The following is a 15,505-nucleotide window of genomic DNA, read 5'->3' as shown; positions in this document are numbered from 1 at the left end:
GTTGCTTGACCAATCAATCCCTGTGGGATTCGACCTCACTCTACTGTGAGTTTTTACTTGACGACAATTCGGTATACTTGCCGAGGGAGTTTTGTTAAGGGACATGTTTTCGTTCATCAAGTTTATGGCGCCGTTGCCGGGGATTGATTTTGTATCAACAATGATTAAATTGGTTGATAACTAGATTGAGCATTTATTTTTATTTTGTTTGATTTAGGGTTCATTTGAGTAATTTACTTTCAGTTTAGCTATTTTCTCCCCTTTCTCCTACCCATTTTCTTAGTTGTTTACAATTCAGTCACTAACCCACTAACTGTTTGATATATTGCATCACTCACACTAACAGCATTTCTGTAGAAATTACTGTCTGCATCTATCTTTCTTGCTTTTGCCTTGTTGGTTGTATGACAGGTAGAAGAAGCGGGGCTTCAACTTCCTTTGATTCTGAACCTGAGAGGACCTTTCTTAGATTAAGGAGGGAAGCAAGAGGAAAGAGAGTAGTTGGTGCTGAGGAAGAGGAAGAGTACTTTGAACCAGACATGGAGGAGAATATGGAGAACCATCATGAAGAAGAGGCTCACAACCATGGCAGAGAAGGTCCAGCACATCAGGCTGGACAAGAGAGAAGAGTTATGGGTTCTTACATAAACCCAAACCCAGGAAACTGTGGAAGTAGCATCCAAAGGCCAACCATACATGCCAACAAATTTGAACTAAAGCCACAGCTCATCACCCTTGTTCAGAACAATTGTTCATTCGGAGGAAGTGTCCAAGAAGACCCCAATCAACATCTAACCACCTTCCTGAGGATATGCGATACTGTGAAGTCTAATGGTGTTCATCCTGACACCTATAGACTACTTCTGTTTCCCTTCTCGCTCAAGAACAAAGCATCTAAATGGCTGGAATCCTTTCCAAAGGAAAGTTTAGCAACCTGGGAAGATGTGGTGAACAAGTTCTTGGCAAGATTCTATCCTCCTCAACGGATTAACAGGTTGAGAGCTGAGGTACAAACATTCAGGCAACAGGATGGTGAGACTCTATATGAAGCATGGGAGAGGTTTAAAGACTTGACAAGAAGATGCCCGCCAGATATGTTCAATGAATGGGTGCAGTTGCACATTTTCTATGAAGGCCTTTCGTATGAATCAAAGAAGGCAGTAGACCACTCATCCGGGGGATCTCTGAACAAGAAGAAGACCATTGAAGAAGCCATAGATGTCTTTGAGACTGTAGCAAAGAATGACTACTTCTATGCTTCTGAAAGAGGCAACACTAGAGGAGTGATGGAGCTGAACAATGTGGATGTACTGCTAGCTCAAAACAAGATGATTACCAAGCAATTAGCTAACCTCACCAAGAAGATGGAGAGGAATCAAGAAGCAGCAATCACCACTTCAGCAGCAACCCAAGAAGGAGTGAATGAAGAAGCAGAGGGTGATCAAGAACAAGCCAACTACATTGGGAATTCACCTAGGCAGAATTATGACCCATACTCCAAAACGTATAATCCTAGTTGGAGGAACCACCCAAACTTTGGGTGGGGAAATTGGTGTGCGAAATCGTGATCATTCCATTCCTTGGTAACGGCGCTAAAAACTCAATACGCACGTTCATGATCTTATATCTGTTTCACAACTTCGTACAACTAACCAGCAAGTGCACTGGGTCATCCAAGTAATAATCCTTACGTGAGTAAGGGTCGATCCCACGGAGATTGTCGGCTTGAAGCAAGCTATGGTCACCTTGTAAATCTCAGTCAGGTGGATTAAATTGTATTAAGAAATTATAGTGGATGAAAATAAATAAAATATAAAATAGGATAGTGGTACTTATGTAATTCATTGGTGAGAATTTTAGATAAGCGTATAGAGATGCTTTCGTTCCTCTGATCTCTGCTTTCCTGCTATCTTCATCCAATCAATCCTACTCCTTTCCATGGCAAGCTTTATGTAGGGCATCACCATTGTCAATGGCTACATCCCATCCTCCTGTGAAAATGGTCCAATGCGCTGTCACTGCATGGCTAATCATCTGTCGGTTCTCGATCATACTGGAATAGGATTTACTATCCTTTTGCGTCTGTCACTACGCTCAGCACTCGTGAGTTTGAAGCTTGTCACAACCATCCCTTCCCAGATCCTACTCGGAATACTACAGACAAGGTTTAGACTTTTCGAATCTTAGGAATGGCCATCCATGGGTTCTAACTTATACCACGAAGACACTAATAACTCGAACTCGGTCCCCTGCATTAGATATCCAAGAGATATCCATTCAATCTAAGGTAGAACGGAAGTGGTTGTCAGGCACGCGTTCATAAGTTGAGAATGATGATGACTGTCACGATCATCACATCCATCATATTGAAGTTCGAATGAATATCTTAGAAGCGGAATAAGTTGAATTGAATAGAAAACAGTAGTACTTTGCATTAATCCTTGAGGAACAGCAGAGTTCCACACCTTAATCTATGGTGTGTAGAAACTCTACCGTTGAAAATACATAAGTGATGAAGGTTCAGGCATGGCCAAATGGCCAGCCCTCACAAAAGTCTAAGATAGCATAAAACTAATCAAAGATGATCCGAAGATGTAAATACAATAGTAAAAAGTCCTATTTATACTAAACTAGTTACTAGGGTTTACAGAAATAAGTAATTGATGTAGAAATCCACTTCCGAGGCCCACTTGGTGTGTGCTTGGGCTAAGCATGAAGCTTTCACGTGGAGAGGTCATTTTTGGAGTTGAACGCCAGTTTGTAACATGTTTCTGGCGTTAAACTCCACTTTGCAACTTGTTTCTGGCGCTGAACGCCAGACTGCAACATGGAACTGGCGTTCAACGCCAGTTTGAGTCGTCTAAACTCGGGAAAAGTATAAACTATTATATATTGCTGGAAAGCCCATGATGTCTACTTTCCAACGCAATTGGAAGCGTGCCATTTGGAGTTTTGTAGCTCCAAAAAATCCACTTTGAGTGCAGGGAGGTCAGAGTCCATCAGCATCTGTAGTCCTTCTTCAACCTCTGAATCTGATTTTTGCTCAGGTCCCTCAATTTCAGCCAGAAAATACCTGAAATCACAAAAAAATACACAAACTCATAGTAAAGTCCAGAAATGTGAATTTTAATTAAAAACTAATAAAAAAATAATGAAAACTAATTAAATCATACTAAAAACATACTAAAAACAATGCCAAAAAGCGTATAAATTATCCGCTCATCACAACACCAAACTTAAATTGTTGCTTGTCCCCAAGCAACTGAAAATCAATTAGGATAAAAAGAAGAGAATATACTATAAATTCCAAAATATTAATGAAACTTAGTTCCAATCAGATGAGCGGGACTTGTAGCTTTTTGCCTCTTGAATAGTTTTGGCATCTCGCTTTATCCATTGAAGTTCAGAATGATTGGCATCTATAGGAACTTAGAATTCAGATAGTGTTATTGATTCTCCTAGTTCAGTATGTTGATTCTTGAACACAGCTACTTTATGAGTCTTGGCCGTGGCCCTAAGCACTTTGTTTTCCAGTATTACCACCGGATACATAAATGCCACAGACACATAACTGGGTGAACCTTTTCAGATTGTGACTCAGCTTTGCTAAAGTTACCAATTAGAGGTGTCCAGGGTTCTTAAGCACACTCTTTTTTTGCTTTGGACCTTGACTTTAACCGCTCAGTCTCAAGTTTTCACTTGACACCTTCACGCCACAAACACATGGTTAGGGACAGCTTGGTTTAGCCACTTAGGCTAGGATTTTATTCCTTTGGACCCTCCTATCCACTGATGCTCAAAGCCTTGGATCCTTTTTATTACCCTTGCCTTTTGGTTTTAAGGGTTACTGGCTTTTTGCTCTTGCCTCTTGGTTTTAAGAGCTTTTGGCTTTTTCTGCTTGCTTTTTTTTCTCTTTTTTTTTCGCAAGCTTTCTGTATTCACTGCTTTTTCTTGCTTCAAGAATCATTTTTATGATTTTTCAGATTATCAAATAACATTTCTCCTGTTCATCATTCTTTCAAGAGCCAACATATTTAACATTCTTAAACAACAACTTCAAAAGACATATGCACTGTTCAAGTATTCATTCAGAAAACAAAAATTATTGTCACCACATCAAAATAATTAAACTAGTTTCAAGGATGAATTCGAAACCATGTACTTCTTGTTCTTTTGTAATTAAAACATTTTTCATTCAAGAGAGGTGATGGATTCATAGGACATTCATAACTTTAAGGCATAGACACTTAAATACTAGTGATCATGAAGACAAAAACATAAACAAACATAAAGCATAAAAATCGAAAAACAGGAAAATAAATAAACAAGGAGATTTAAGAAATGAGTCCACCTTAGTGAGGGTGGCGTCTTCCTCTTCTTGAAGAACCAATGGTGCTTTTGAGCTCCTCTATGTCTCTTCCTTGTCTTTCTTGCTCCTCCCTCATAGCTCTTTGATCTTCTCTAATTTCAAGGAGGATGATGGAGTGCTCTTGATGTTCCACCCTTAATTGTCCAATGTTGGAACTTAATTCACCTAGGGAAGTATTGATTTGTTCCCAATAGTTTTGTGGAGGAAAGTGCATCCCTTGAGGCATCTCAGGGATTTCATGGTGAGGAATTTCCTCATGCTCATGTTGAGGTCCATGCTCTCTTGTTTGCTCCATCTTTTTCTTAGTGATGGGCTTATCCTCTTCAATGAGGATGTCTCCCTCTATGTCAATTCCAGCCGAATTGCAGAGGTGGAAAATGAGGTGAGGAAAGGCTAACCTTGCCAAAGTGGAGGTCTTGTCAGCCACCTTGTAGAGTTCTTGAGGTATAATCTCATGAACTTCCACTTCCTCCCCAATCATGATACTATGGATCATGATGGCCCGGTCTATAGTAACTTCAGACTGGTTGCTAGTAGGAATGATTGAGCGTTGAATGAACTCTAACCATCCTCTAGCCACTGGTTTGAGGTCAAGCCTTCTTAGTTAAACCGGCTTGCCCCTTGAGTCAATTTTCCATTGAGCTCCTTCTACACATATGTCCATGAGGACTTGGTCCAACCTTTGATCAAAGTTGACTCTTCTAGTGTAGGGGCGTGCATTCTCTTCCATCATTGGTAGGTTGAACGCCAACCTTACACTCTCCGGACTGAAATCTAAGTATTTTCCCCGAACCATGGTGAGCCAATTCTTTGGGTTCGGGTTCACACTTTGATCATGGTTCCTGGTAACCCATGCATTTGCATAGAACTCTTGAACCATTAAGATCCCGACTTGTTGAATGGGGTTGGTTAGAACTTCCCAACCTCTTCTTTGGATTTCAAGTCGGATCTCCGGATACTCATTCTTTTTGAGTTTGAAAAGAACCTCAGGGATCACTTTCTTCTTGGCCACAACTTCATAGAAGTGGTCTTGATGAACTTTAGAGATGAATCTCTCCATCTCCCATGACTCAGAGGTGGAAGCAATTGCCTTCCCTTTCTTCTTTCTAGGGGTTTCTCTGGCCTTAGGTGCCATAAATGGTTATGGAAAAATAAAAAGCAATGCTTTTACCACACCAAACTTAAAATGGTTGATCACCCTTGAGCAAAAGAAAAGAGAAGGAAGTAGAAGAAGAAGAAAAATGGAGGAGATGGAGGGAGAAGGTTGATTCGGCCAAGAGGAAGAAGAGAGGGTTGTGTTGTGTGAAAATGAAGAAGGAATGAGGGGTTTATATAGGAGTGGGGAGGGGTTAGGGTTCGGCCATTTAGGGTTGGGTTTGGGAGGGAAATTATTTTGAATTTAAAGGTAGGTAGGGTTTTTGGGAAAGAGAGGATGGATGTGAGTGGTGAAGAGGTGATGGGAAAGAGTGATTGAGTTGATTGGTAAGGGGTATTTGGGGAAGAGAGTTATGAAAAGGTGTGAAGAGGAGAGAAGAAGTAGGTGGGGATCCTGTGGGGTCCACAGATCCTGAGGAGATCCTGTGGGGTCCACAGATCCAGTGGGGCCAAGGACTTTAATCATCCCTGCTCCAATTAGGCATGTAAATGCCCTCTGTAGGCAATCCTGGCATTTAACGCCAGATTGCAGCATGTTTCTAGCGTTAAACGCCACTTCCATGCTTGTTTTGGGCGTTCAACGCCAGTCTGCAGCATGTTTCTAGCGTTGAACGCCAGTTTTCCTTTGGGGTACATTCTTGGTGTTTAAAAGCCAGAATACTGCTTGTTTCTGGCGTTTAACGCCAGTTTCATGCTCTGTTCTGGAGTTAAACGCCAGCCAGATGCTCCTTACTGGAGTTTAAATGCCAGTAAGCCCTTCCTCCAGGGTGTTCTGTTTTCAATGTTGTTTTTCATTCTGTTTTTGAATCTTTTTGTAGTTTTTGTGACTCCACATGATCATCAACCTAGTAAATCATGAAATAACAAAAAGAAAATAAAATAAAATATAATATATTAAATAACATTGGGTTACCTCCCAACAAGCGCTTCTTTAATGTCAATAGCTTGACAGTGGGCTCTCACTGAGCCACACAGGTGATCAGGTCAATTTTATAAACTCCCAACACCAAACTTAGAGTTTGGATGTGGGGATTCAACACCAAACTTAGAGTTTGATTGTGGGGGCCTTGTTTGACTCTGTAGTGAGAGAAGCTTTTCATGCTTCCTCTCCATGGTTACAGAAGGAGAACCTTGAGTTTTAAACACAAGGTAGTCCTCATTCAGTTGAAGGACCAACTCTCCTCTGTCCACATCAATCACAGCTCTTAATGTGGCTAGGAAGGGTCTTCCAAGGATGATGGATTCATCCTCTTCCTTCCCAGTGTCTAGGATTATGAAATCAGCAGGGATGTAAAGGTCTTCAACCTTTACTAACATGTCCTCTACTAGTCCAAAAGCCTGTTTTCTTGAGTTGTCTGCCATCTCTAGTGAGATTCTGGCAGCTTGCACCTCAAAGATTCCCAATTTTTCCATTACAGAGAAGGGCATGAGGTTTATCCCTGACCCAAGGTCACATAGAGCCTTCTCAAAGGTTATGGTGCCTATGGTACAAGGTATTAAGAACTTTCCAGGATCTTATTTCTTCTGAAGCAATTTCAGTTGATCCAGATCACTCAGTTCATTGGTGAGCAAGGGTGGTTCATCTTCCCAAGTCTCATTACCAAATAATTTGGCATTCAGCTTCATGATAGCACCAAGGTACTTGGCAACTTGCTCTTCAGTAACATCTTCATTCTTTTCAGAAGAAGAATACTCATCAGAGCTCATGAATGGCATAAGGAGGTTCAATGGAATCTCTATGGTATCTAGATGAGCTTCAGATTCCTTTGGTTCCTCAGAGGGAAACTCCTTATTGATTTCTGGACGTCCCAGGAGGTCTTCCTCACTGGGATTCACGTCCTCCTCCTCTTGTGTGGTTTCGGCCATGATGGTCCTTTCAATGGCCTTGCACTCTCCTTTTGGTTTTCTTCTGTATTGCTTGGGAGAGTACTAGGAGGGATTTCAGTGATCCTTTTACTCAGTTGGCCCACTTGTGCTTCCAAATTTCTAATGGAGGACCTTGTTTCATTCATGAAACTTAGAGTGGCCTTAGATAGATTAGAGACTATATTTGCCAAGCTAGATGGAGTCTGCTCAGAACTCTCTGTCTTTTGCTGAGTGGATGATGGAAAATACTTGCTATTGCTAAACCTGTTTCTTCCACCATTATTAAAGCCTTGTTAAGGCTTTTGTTGATCCTTCCATGAAAGATTTGGATGATTTCTCCATGAGGGATTATAGGTGTTTCCATAGGGTTCACCATGTAATTCACCTCTGCTATTGCAGGGTTTTCAGGATCATAAGCTTCTTCCTCAGAAGATGCCTCTTGAGTACTGTTGGATGCAGCTTGTATTCCATTCAGACTTTGAGAAATCATATTGACTTGCTGAGTCAATATTTTATTTTGAGCCAATATGGCATTCAGAGTATTAATTTCAAGAACTTCCTTCTTCTGAGGCGTCCCATTACTCACAGGATTCCTCTCAGAAGTGTACATGAACTGGTTATTAGCAACCATGTCAATGAGTTCTTGAGCTTCTGCAGGCGTTTTCTTTAGGTGAATGGATCCACCTGCAGAAGTATCCAATGACATCTTAGCTAATTCAGACAGACCATCATAGAATATATCCAGAATGGTCCATTCTGAAAGCATGTCAGAAGGAAACTTTTTGGTCAGTTGCTTATATCTCTCCCAACCTTCATAGAGGGATTCACCTTCTTTCTGTCTGAAGGTTTGAACATCCACTTTAAGCTTACTCAGCTTTTGAGGAGGAAAGAACTTGGCTAAGAAAGCCGTGACCAGCTTATCCCAAGAGTTCAGGCTATCTTTGGGTTGAGAGTCCAACCACACTCTAGCTCTGTCTCTTACAGCACACGGGAAAAGCATAAGCCTGTAGACCTCGGGATCAACCCCATTGGTCTTAACAGTATCACAGATCTGCAAGAATTCAGTTAAGAACTGAAAAGGATCTTCAGATGGAAGTCTATGAAACTTGCAGTTCTGCTGCATAAGAGAAACTAATTGAGGTTTCAGCTCAAAATTGTTTGCTCCAATGGCAGGAATGGAGATGCTTCTTCCATGTAAATTGGAATTAGGTGCAGTAAAGTCACCAAGCATCCTCCTTGCATTATTGTTGTTAGGTTCGGCTGCCATCTCCTTTTCTTGTTTGAAAATTTCAGTAAGGTTATCTCTGGATTGTTGTAATTTAGCTTCTCTTAGTTTTCTCTTCAGAGTCCTTTCAGGTTCTGGATCAGCTTCAACAAGAATGCCCTTTTTCTTGTTCCTGCTCATATGAAAGAGAAGAGAACAAGAAAAGAAGAGGAATCATCTATGTTACAGTAAAGAGGTTCCTTATTGTTAGTAGAAAAAGAAAGGGAATAAGAGTGAAGAAGAATGGATAATCCAAACACAAGGGTGAGGATAGGAGCAGAGATATGAGATGAAGAGAAGTGTTAGTAAGTAATTAAATAAATAGAAGAAGATGAGAGAGAGAAGTTTTCAAAAATAATTTTTGAAAAGGCATTGATGATTTTCGAAAATTAAAGGGAAGATAAAATTAAAATTAAAATTTAAAACAATTAATTAATTAAAAAGAATTTTTGAAAAAGAGGGAGGTATTTTCGAAAATTAAAGGTAGAAAGTTAGTTGGGCAGTTTTGAAAAAGATAAGAATCAAACAAAAAGTTAAGTGGTTAAGAGATTTTGAAAATCAAATTTTGGAAAGATAAGATTGAAATTTGAAAAAGATGTGATTGAAACAAAAAGATAAGATTGATTGAAAAAGATTTGAAAGTCAAATTTTGAAAAGATAGGAAGTTAGAAAAGAAGTTAGAAAAGATTTTAAATTTGATTTCGAAAAAGATATGATTGAAATTGAAAAAGATATGATTGAAAATTATTTTGAAAAATGTTTGAAAAAGAAATTCAAAAAGATTTGATTTTGAAAATTAAAGTTGATTACTTGACTAACAAGAAACAAAAAATTTGATTTTAAAATTTAAAGATTGAACCTTTCTTATTAGGCATGTAACAAACTTTACATTTTTGAATCAATCACATTAAATGCTAATTAAGAAATAAAATAAGAGAAAGGTTTTGAAAATCAAATTTAAAAAGTTTTCGAAAATATGAAGGAAAAATGAAAAAGATTTGATTTTTGAAAAAGATTTTGAAAAGATAGGATTTTTTTAAATTGAAAATTTAATTTGATTCATAAGAAACAATTAAATTTAAAAACTTTTTGACTAAATCAAATCATATTTTCGAAAATTGAGTAAAATAAGGAAAAGATATTTTTTTGATTTTTGAATTTTTAATGAAGAAAAAGAAAAACAACAAAAAGACTCAATGCATGAAAATTTTGGATCAAAACATGTGATGCATGCAAGAACGCTTTGAATGTCAAGATGAACACCAAGAACACTTTGAAGATCAGGATGAACATCAAGACTTATTTTTGAAAATTTTCAAGAAAAGAAAAACATGCGAGACACCAAACTTGAAGATCAAACAAGAAGACTGGCCAAGAACAACTTGAAGATCATGAAGAATGCAATGCATGAAATTTTCGAAAATAATTTTTAGAAAATTAAAAAGATGCAATTGACACCAAACTTAAAAGTTGACTCTAGACTCAAGCAAGAAACATCAAATTATTTTTGGTTTTTATGATTTTATTAATCTTTTCTTTTTTTTTCAAAAATTAATTGGGAAAAACGAAAAAGAAGAAATTTTTTTTTTGTATTTTTTGAAAATAGGAAATAAAAAGCTTAAAATTAAAATAAAATTACCTAATCTGAGCAACAAGATGAACCGTCAGTTGTCCAAACTCGAACAATCCCCGGCAACGGCGCCAAAAACTTGGTGTGCGAAATCGTGATCATTCCATTCCTTGGTAACGGTGCTAAAAACTCAATATGCACGTTTATGATCTTATATCTGTTTCACAAATTCGTACAACTAACCAGCAAGTGCACTGGGTCGTCCAAGTAATAAACCTTACGTAAGTAAGGGTCGATCCCACGGAGATTGTCGGCTTGAAGCAAGCTATGGTCACCTTGTAAATCTCAGTCAGGTGGATTAAATTGTATTAAGAAATTATAGTGGATGAAAATAAATTAAATATAAAATAGGATAGTGGTACTTATGTAATTCGTTGGTGAGAATTTCAGATAAGCGTATAGAGATGCTTTCGTTCCTCTGATCTCTGCTTTCCTGCTGTCTTCATCCAATCAATCCTACTCCTTTCCATGGCAAGCTTTATGTAGGGCATCACCGTTGTCAATGGCTACATCCCATCCTCCTGTGAAAATGGTCCAATGCACTGTCACTGCATGGCTAATCATCTGTCGGTTCTCGATCATACTGGAATAGGATTTACTATCCTTTTGCGTCTGTCACTACGCCCAGCACTCGCGAGTTTGAAGCTCATCACAGCCATCCCTTCCCAGATCCTACTCGGAATACCACAGACAAGGTTTAAACTTTCCGAATCTCAGGAATGGCCATCCATGGGTTCTAACTTATACCATGAAGACACTAATAACTCGGACTCGGTCCCCTGTATTAGATATCCAAGAGATATCCATTCAATCTAAGGTAGAACAGAAGTGGTTGTCAGGCACGCGTTAATAAGTTGAGAATGATGATGACTGTCATGATCATCACATCCATCATATTGAAGTGCGAATGAATATCTTAGAAGCGGAATAAGTTGAATTGAATAGAAAAACAGTAGTACTTTGCATTAATCCTTGAGGAACAGTAGAGCTCCACACCTTAATCTATGGTGTGTAGAAACTCTACCGTTGAAAATACATAAGTGATGAAGGTTCAGGCATGGCCGAATGGCCAGCCCTCACAAAAGTCTAAGATAGCATAAAACTAATCAAAGATGATCCGAAGATGTAAATACAATAGTAAAAAGTCCTATTTATACTAAACTAGTTACTAGGGTTTACAGAAATAAGTAATTGATGTAGAAATCCACTTCCGGGGCCCACTTCGTGTGTGCTTGGGCTGAGCATGAAGCTTTCACGTGGAGAGGTCATTTTTGGAGTTGAACGCTAGTTTGTAACGTGTTTCTGGCGTTGAACTCCACTTTGCAACTTGTTTCTGGCGCTGAACGCCAGACTGCAACATAGAACTGGCATTCAACGCCAGTTTGAGTCATCTAAATGCGGGCAAAGTATGGACTATTATATATTGCTGGAAAGCCCTGGATGTCTACTTTCCAACGCAATTAGAAGCGCGCCATTCGGAGTTCTGTAGCTCCAGAAAATCAACTTTGAGTGCAGGGAGGTCAGAGTCCATCAGCATCTGCAGTCCTTCTTCAACCTCTGAATCTGATTTTTGCTCAGGTCCCTCAATTTTAGCCAGAAAATACCTGAAATCACAGAAAAACACAAAACTCATAGTAAAGTCCAGAAATATGAATTTTAATTAAAAACTAATAAAAATATAATGAAAACTAATTAAATCATACTAAAAATAATGCCAAAAAGCGTATAAATTATCCGCTCATCAGAAATCAACAAGACCAAGGCCAAGATCAGAGACGCCATAACCCCAACAACAATGCAACTCACCAACACTCCACACAGAGGTCATACCAATACCCACCCAACAACAGCTCTCAACATCCATACCAAATTCAAAATGACCCTTCTCATCCTTCCAATCTCAACTCTCCATCATCGGAAGAAAGACTATCAAGGATTGAGACTCTACTTGAAGGTATATGCAAGGAGATTCAAGATAGTAAGATGTTCCGAGAGGAAGTGCGATCTAACCTGCAAAATCAAGATGCTGCCATCAAGAAACTTGAGATACAAATTGGCTACCTATTCCAGCAAGCTCCTGGCCATGACCTTTGCAGCAACATTGAGTCAAGGCCAAGGGAGAAGTGTCAAGCCATCACCCTCAAAAGTGGGAAGGAACTGAAGGAGACTTCCAAGCAATCACAAAAGAAAGATTCAATTGGAAATATGGAGGAGCAAGATGAAGTTCAAGTCCCCACCTCCAACTCACATCAAAAGGAAGGAGAGCTGAAGCCATATGTTCCGAAAGTCCCATATCCTCAACAACTGAAGAAGAAGGGGGATGACAGCCAATTCTCCAGATTTTTAGAAATCTTCAAGAAACTACAGATTAACATACCCTTTGTTGAAGCAATAGAGCAAATGCCGCTCTATTCCAAGTTCTTGAAGGAGTTGATGACCAAGAAGAGAAGCTAGAAGAACAACGATACTGTGATACTGACTGAAGAATGTAGTGCCATCATTCAGCATAAATTTCCCCAGAAAATGAAGGATCCTGGGAGCTTCCAGATTCCTTGTATTATAGGAGAAATAACAGTGGAAAAGGCTCTATGTGATCTAGGAGCCAGCATAAATCTGATGTCTGTAGCTATGATGAGAAAAATGAAGATTGAGGAGGCCAAACCAACAAAAATGGCCTTACAACTGGCAGACCGATCATTCAAGTTTCCTCACGGTATAGTGGAAGACTTGCTAGTGAAGGTAAGAGACTTTATCTTTCCAGCAGACTTTGTAGTGTTGGACATGAAGGAAGGAGCTAAGGCTTCTATCATCTTGGGCAGACCATTCTTAGCTACTGCCGGAGCTGTCATCGATGTCCAAAAGGGTGAACTGACCCTTAGACTACACAATGAAACAATGATGATCAATGTGTTCAAGGCCATGAACTATCCACAGGAACCATCGGGAGAATGTATGAGGTTAGACTCACTGGAAGATGTAGTACAAGAGACTTTTGAAGAAGAAGAACTTGAGGGATTAACAGAAGAGGAGGAATTAGCATCAAGTGAAGAAGCTGCAACAGCTGAGGTTCAAGTTCAGGGCACAATAGAGGAGAAGAATGGGAAGAAAGAAGCACCCAAACTTGAACTAAAGGCACTGCCACCCACTCTCAAGTATGCATATCTAGGAGAAAACGAAAGTTATCCAGTGATCATAAATTCATCCCTTAGCCAAGAACAAGTGGAAGAGCTACTTGAAGTATTGCAAAGGCACAAAGATGCCATAGGATGGACCCTTGCTGACTTGAAGGGAATCAGTTAGGCCATATGTATGCATAAAATACTGTTGGAAGATGATGCCAAACCATCCATTCAACTCCAAAGGAGGCTGAATCCAGTCATGAAGGAAGTGGTACAAAAAGAAGTCATGAAGTTGTGGCAAGGAGGAGTGATCTATCCGATCTCAGACAGCCCATGGTTCAGCCCTGTGCAAGTTATTCCAAAAAAAAAAAGAGGAATCACTGTAGTCCCAATGAGAAGAATGAACTAATCCCTACAAGGACCGTCACAAGATGGCGGATATGCATAGACTACAGAAAACTCAACGAAGCTACACGAAAAGATCATTTTCCCCTTCCTTTCATGGATCAGATGCTGGAAAGACTTGCAGGACATGCATATTATTGTTTTCTCGATGGTTATTCAGGATATAACCAAATAGTGGTTGATCCAAAAGACCAAGAGAAAACCTCCTTCACCTACCCATATGGAGTGTTTGCCTACAAGCGCATGCCATTTGGGCTATGCAATGCACCTGCAACTTTCCAACGCTGCATGCTTTCCATTTTTTCAGATATGATAGAAAAATTCATCGAAGTTTTTATGGATGACTTCTTAGTATTCGGAGACTCTTTTCCTAATTGCCTAGATCTCCTGGCCCTGGTATTAAAAAGATGTCAAGAAACTAATTTGGTCTTTAACTGGGAGAAATGTCACTTTATGGTGACAGGAGGAATAGTTCTTGGTCATAAGGTTTCTAACCAAGGCATTGAAGTGGACAGAGCCAAGGTGGAACTCATTGAAAAATTACCTCCACCAAGTGATGTCAAGGCAATTAGGAGTTTTCTAGGGCATGCTGGCTTTTACAGAAGGTTTATTAAAGATTTTTCAAAGATAGCCAAGCCCTTAAGCAATCTCCTTGTATCTGATACACTATTTATCTTTGATGAAAAGTGTATGCTGGCATTTGAAAACTTGAAAAAGAGGTTGTCCTCTGCCCCTATCATTTCCCCACCTGACTGGAACCTACCATTTGAACTGATGTGCGATGCATCTGATTTCGCAATTGGGGCAGTGTTAGGACAGAGGAAAGATAACTTGGTCCATGTGATATACTATGCCAGCAAAGTCCTCAATGATACTCAAAGAAACTATACCACTACTGAAAAGGAGTTGCTGGCAATAGTTTTTGCATTTGACAAGTTTAGATCATACCTCATTGGTGCCAAAGTGATTGTCTTTACAAATCACACAGCACTTAAATATTTGTTTGCCAAGCAAGAATCAAAACCAAGACTAATAAGATGGATCATATTATTGCAGGAATTCAATATTGAAATCAAAGACAAGAAAGGAGTGGAGAACAAGGTAGCAGATCACCTATCCAGAATCCCTCATGATAAAGGAGGAACACATGATACAAATGTAAATGAGTTCTTCCCAGATGAGCAGTTGATGACGATTTACAGAGCACCCTGGTTTGCAGATATTGTCAATTTTAAGGCAACTGGGGCTTTACATCCAGACATCAATAAACACCAGAAAAGAAAGCTCATCAATGACGCAAAGTATTTTGTTTGGGATGAACCATATCTCTTCAAGAAGTGTTCAGATGGAATTCTGAGAAGATGTGTCTCGGAAGAAGAGGGACGAGAGGTCTTGTGGAACTGCCACAGCTCATGCTATGGAGGCCATTTTGGAGGGGACAGAACTGCAGCCAAGGTATTACAAAGCGGATTCTTTTGGCCCACCCTTTTCAAGGATGCCAAAGAACTGGTAAAGAATTGCAATGAATATCAAAGAGCTGGAAACTTACCCAAAAGAAATGAGATGCCACAAAATTTCATCTTAGAACTGGAACTGTTTGATGTGTGGGGCATCGATTTCATGGGACCTTTCCCAACCTCATATTCAAACAAGTATATTTTGGTAGTAGTGGATTACGTTTCCAAGTGGGTAGAGGC

General features: G+C 39.4%; 1 non-coding gene across 1 annotated transcript; it reads right to left on the bottom strand.

Moving 5' to 3' along the window:
* Positions 1–992: 992 nt before the first annotated feature.
* Positions 993–1,099, bottom strand: LOC112780824 (small nucleolar RNA R71). Its single transcript, XR_003191637.1, has one exon. It is a non-coding gene; the product is annotated as a small nucleolar RNA R71 (small nucleolar RNA).
* Positions 1,100–15,505: the final 14,406 nt, after the last annotated feature.

The sequence above is a fragment of the Arachis hypogaea genome, chromosome 19 (genome assembly GCF_003086295.3).
Source record: "Arachis hypogaea cultivar Tifrunner chromosome 19, arahy.Tifrunner.gnm2.J5K5, whole genome shotgun sequence".
NCBI lineage: Eukaryota > Viridiplantae > Streptophyta > Magnoliopsida > Fabales > Fabaceae > Arachis > Arachis hypogaea.
The sequence above is the reverse complement of the archived record's forward strand: the minus strand, read 5'-3'. Positions and strand labels throughout refer to the sequence as shown.